Source organism: Macrotis lagotis, chromosome 8 (assembly GCF_037893015.1).
Source record: "Macrotis lagotis isolate mMagLag1 chromosome 8, bilby.v1.9.chrom.fasta, whole genome shotgun sequence".
Lineage (NCBI taxonomy): Eukaryota > Metazoa > Chordata > Mammalia > Peramelemorphia > Peramelidae > Macrotis > Macrotis lagotis.
Window position 1 is genome coordinate 44383129 of NC_133665.1, and position 5252 is coordinate 44388380.

The 5252-nt window shown below is 34.8% G+C and overlaps 1 pseudogene; it reads right to left on the minus strand.

Annotated features, from left to right (window-relative positions):
* Positions 1–2112: 2112 nt before the first annotated feature.
* On the minus strand, positions 2113–2559 carry LOC141494771 (death-associated protein 1 pseudogene; annotated as a pseudogene).
* Between the last annotated feature and the right edge of the window lie 2693 nt (positions 2560–5252).

Below are 5252 nucleotides of genomic sequence, written 5' to 3' on the forward strand. Positions count from 1 at the left end.
TCTAAGTATACCATCATATCATAAAAAAGTGTGAAAGTTTTGCTTTCTTGTTGTCAATCCTGATTCCTTCAATTTCTTTTTCTTCTCTTATTGTAATAACTAGCATTTCTATATCATGTTGAATAGTAAAGGTGATAATGGGCATCTTTATTTCACCCCTGATTTTATTATAAATACTCCAAGTATGTTCCCATTACATATAATATTTTTGTTGGTTTTAGATAAATACCAGTTATTATTTTAAGGAAAATTCTTTTTATTCTTAAACTTTCTAGTGTTTTCAATGGGACCGAATGTTGTATTTTTTCTTTTTTTTAAGGGCAGACATAATTTTTATTATTGAAAAACAAATGATTAACTATAAAAGGAAACACTTGATATAATTGTTTCTTTTCAATGATTTGGAACACGTGGATACACACTACATCTAAGATATATGTAAAATGAAATTTTTGGAAACATAATAGACTATCATTTTCAGCTATCTCTCAGTGGAAGTTTAAAGGAGATGGGGTGGGAGAAGCTTCTTAAACTATTCTTATAGCAGCGGGTGTGATCCATGGATTGCACTATATTCAATCTACTTCCAATTCTTTTCCTAAGTGTTATAAAACCTCTCCCCGCCTCCTATTTGAAATGTTTATTTCTGAACAGAGTTCTGAGGAGATGCCAATATTTAGGCACATGTTCCATAGGAATATCAACCAGCAAGCTCTGGATATGGGTTTTGTGAAGTAATGACAAAATCCACTGTCTTATAGAGGCAGAGAATGTTCACATAGATGATACAATGTCACTGCCAAAGGAAACTGGCCTGCTGTTAATCTGGAGCTAAGAAAACCCCAAGTTTTCTTGAAACATGAAATGAAGTGAACTGGGAACATTCTTTCTTGAGAGAAGGGTTAGGAGATATTGATCTAGGGAGAGTTACAAGTATTTCTACCTCTCAAGGATGTGAATTTCGTCATTCTTTCTGAGGACGACTGGTGGTACAGGCAGGCAGCCATTCATATAGTACCACTGCTAACCTGCAGCAAAAAAGAACTTCAAAACAGACTGCTAGTATCCTAAGTAGGCAATACTTTCCCCATAAAATTATATTGTTTGAGACAGCTTTTTTTCATATGCAAATACCCAGAATGAATTTATCTTTCAATAGGGAAATAGTACAGTAATCATTTAAGCAGCAGTCTTACAAATCAACTGACAAGAAGCACACACAAAATAACTCAGAATGACATCAAACACTTGAACATTAGTAAGAGTAATTATGTAATTAGGGCAAAGGGGAGTCTGACCACAGTTGTGAGGTCTGCAAATGGATTGCTCTAACTAAAAGGGAATGTGTTTATCTTTCCCTGACAATGGGATTAATCTCCCTTTGGAGGACAATTGGATCTCCTTGTGAACTTGGTGGATTTTTATCTATTATTCCCCCCCCCCCCTAAATTATCTTGTTAAACTTTTCTAACCATTATCCATGTATCTCCCCACAATATGGGTAGAATATTAAGAGTCCCCCCTCAAATCCAAGCCAACAAGACGAATTCTTGGAAAATTTGTCCTGTGACCTAAGAAAGATGCTTCATTTTAAATAAGCTTTCTTGGATTTTCATTTTCCAGCAACCAGATTCTTAAAGAAAATATGTGTTCTAGTTATTCATTGAAAGAACACTGAAATTTTAACTGACTTCCCATTTTTCTCTAGATTACATGAGAAAACTCCAGCATCTGATTAAAAACATGATTACAAAATGTCCCAATTTTTCCTAACCATAACCATACCTTTCATAAAATTTGTTTACAAATGTTTTTGAATATCATACTTTATGGCACAAACCAAAGGCAACTTTTGAACTACTAAAACTAACTTTTTAAAAAAAATCACTGTTTTCCCTAAGCAAAACTGAAGATAAGGTTGAATTGAGTAAGGATCCTAGATCAGGGTGGGAAATGAGACTCAAGTGCTGTTTGCATTTAGATGGACAAGATACACAGGTATCTGATCTATTTTCAGGCAGTAAACCAAGAAATGTAAGGCAAAGGAAGTTACTGATTTGCTTTGTCTTAAATTTCTCTACAGAGCCAGAGATAGGAAAAAATTGGACCAATTCTTGTTGCTCTTTAAATGTCAAACCTAAGAGGAAATCATGTTTTCTTCTCCAAGAACCAGATTGACAGGTGGTAGCAGGATCTTCACTTGCGAGGCTGTTGGATGTGTTGTGTCGTCCTGTGAGAAGGATGCTTTTCCATAGAGGGATGTGGCTTTTGGTGAGCCACCTGAGCTGCAGCAGGGGGGATGTCTTTGTCTCCCCTTGCAATAACAGCAGAGATGTACACAGTTGGTTTAGGTGGGATGGTGCTTTCCCATTCTTGATCATCCTTATCTCTCTCTTCTTTGGCATCTCCACTATGAGGGTGTTTCTGTAAAATTCTCATTCCACCAGCTTTTACCGCAGGAGGGTGTCCAGCTCTAGTCTCTACTTTCTCATCGGGAGGTGCCGACATTGCGGGCACTGACTCGCCTTCTCCTTTGGGTCTCGGCTCGGGGGACCTGGGAGAGGGTGCCCGGCTGTGCGCGTTGTGGCGTGGCAGCAGCTGGAGCCGCCGCGGGCGCCCGGGCAGGCACACCCCTCCTGTTGTATTTTTTCAAAGGCTTTTTCAACATCTATTGAGATAATCATATGATTTCTGTTGGTTTTGCTATTGATACGCCTAATTATTTTGAGTGTTTTCCTAATGTTCAACCATTCCTGTCTATCTGGTATAAATCCAATCAGATCATGGAGTTTTATCCTAGTAGTAACTTGCTGTAGTCTCATTGGTAAAATTTTACTTAAGATTTTTGCATCAATATTTATTGGGGATATTGATCTGTGATTTTCTTTGTAAGTTTTGGTTCTTCCTGGTTTAGCTATCAGCACCACATTTGTGTCATAAAAGGAGTTTAGTAGAACTCCTTCTCCTATTTTTTAAAATTCATTTATGTAGAATAGGAAATAATTGATTCTACAATGTTTGGTAGAATTCACTTATAAATCCATCTGAACCTGGAGCCTTTTTCTTAGTGAGTTTATTGATGGTTTCTTCAATTTTTTTTTTTCCTGAAATGGGGTTATTTAATCAATTTATTTTCTCTTCTGTTAATTTGAGCAATTTGTATTTTTGCAAATATTCATCCATTTCACTCAGATTATCCAGTTTATTGGTACATACTTCTTTAAAGTAGATCAAAACTATCCCTTTAATTTCATTCTCAGTGGTAGTTAGTCCACCTTTTTCATTTTTGATACTGGAAATTTGGTGATCTTTCTTTTTTAATGATAATAACCAAAGGTTTGTCTATTTTGTTGGCTTTTTCATTTAATTATGAGGTCAATGGTTTTCTTGCTTTCAATTTTATTAATCTCTCACATGATTTTCAGAATCTCTAATTTGGTATTTAGTTGGGGATCTTTAATTTGTTCTTTTTCTAGCACACCCAATTCATTGATCTCCTTTCTCTGTTTTATTCATATAGATATTTAGAGATATAAAGTTTACCCTCAAGACCACCTTGGCTGCATCTCAAAAATTTTGGGATGATGTCTCATTAGTATCATTTTCTTGGACATAATTATTGATTACTTTTTTTATTTGCTGTTTGATCTACCCATTATTTATGATAAAGATATTTAGTTTCCAATTAGTTCTTTCCATTTATCACATGTACATTTATTGTATCATGGTATGAGTAATATGCATTATTTCTGCCTTTCTGCATTTGATTATAAGGATTTTGTGCCCTAGTACATGTCAATTTTGGTGTAGGTTCAGTGTACTGTGAAGATAAATATATATATTCTTTTCTATCCCCATTAAGTTTTCTCCAGTGGTCCATCATATCCAAGTTTTCTAAGATTTCATTCACCTTCTTAACTTCCTTCTTATTTATTTTGTTGTTAGATTTATCTAGTTTTGAGAAAGGGAGATTGAGGTGTCCCACTATTAAAGTTTTGCTGTCAATGTCTCTATGTAATTCACTCAGCTTTTCATCTAGGAATTTAGATGCTATACCAAAAACTGTGTACATGTTTAGTAACAATATAGCTTCATTACCAATGGGCCCTTTTAAGAAGATGTAGAGTCCTTCTTTATCCCTTTTAATGAGATTGAGTTTTACTTTTACTTTATTTAAGATTAGGATTGTTACCCCAGATTTTTTTTCATAATATATTTTGCTCCAATCTTTTACCTATATGTATCACCCTGCTTTAAATGTGTTTCTTGTAAACCACAAATTGTAGTACTCTGGTTTTCAATCCATTCTGCTATCCACTTCTATTTTATGGGACAATTCATCCCATTTCCATTTACAGTTAAGATTACTAATTTTGTATTTCCCTCTATGCTACCTTTCTCCATTTATATTTTTCTTTCCTTTTCTCTTATTCCTCCTCACCAAAATTTTACTACCCTTCTCCTTTTTATAAAAAATTTATTTTAAAAATTTAACTTTCAGTTTATTTTCACTTATACCTTCCCTTCCCTTTTATCAGTTCTTTCTCACCTTATATTTCCCTTTCCTACTCCTCCCCCGACTTCCCTGTAGATTACATTAGATTTTTAAACCCAAGCAGGAATGTATCTTATTCATTATCTGGGTTAAATTTATTGAATAGAATTTACTCATATTCTCCCTTCATTCCCTCTAAAATTATAAATCTTTGTGCCTTTTCCCTTGGTGTTATTGCTCTAATACTATTAATCAGATATCATCAATCACAGTTTGATTATTTGATTGCTTGATAAGCTTATATTGTTATCAAGATATCATCACAAATTGTTTGCTCAATTGCTTGATAAGCAGCATTGACTAAAATTGCATCAAACTATAATTATAATTTTTACCTTACCCCCCTTTTCAAGTATCTTTCAAATATATGCAATCCTCCTCATGAACCAAAGTATCATCTAAAGTCATATTATTTCTTGAACTATTTGTGCCCCTCCCCAAACCTATTTCTTCTCACACTTTACCCCCTCCTCCACCTAGGGTCAAGGTACTTAACCCCTTATTAAGTGGAACAAGGCCTATTTTCTTTCACATTTTACCTCCTCAGATCCCCACTCAAGACACTTAACACTTTGTTAAGTGAAGTAAGGCCTATTCTCTGTCCCATTTTGTTCCCCACCCTCACCCAGGTACTTAACCCTGTTGTAGTGAAGCACAATTTAAGTCAAGCCATGATCTAATTGACTGCAAGAATCTT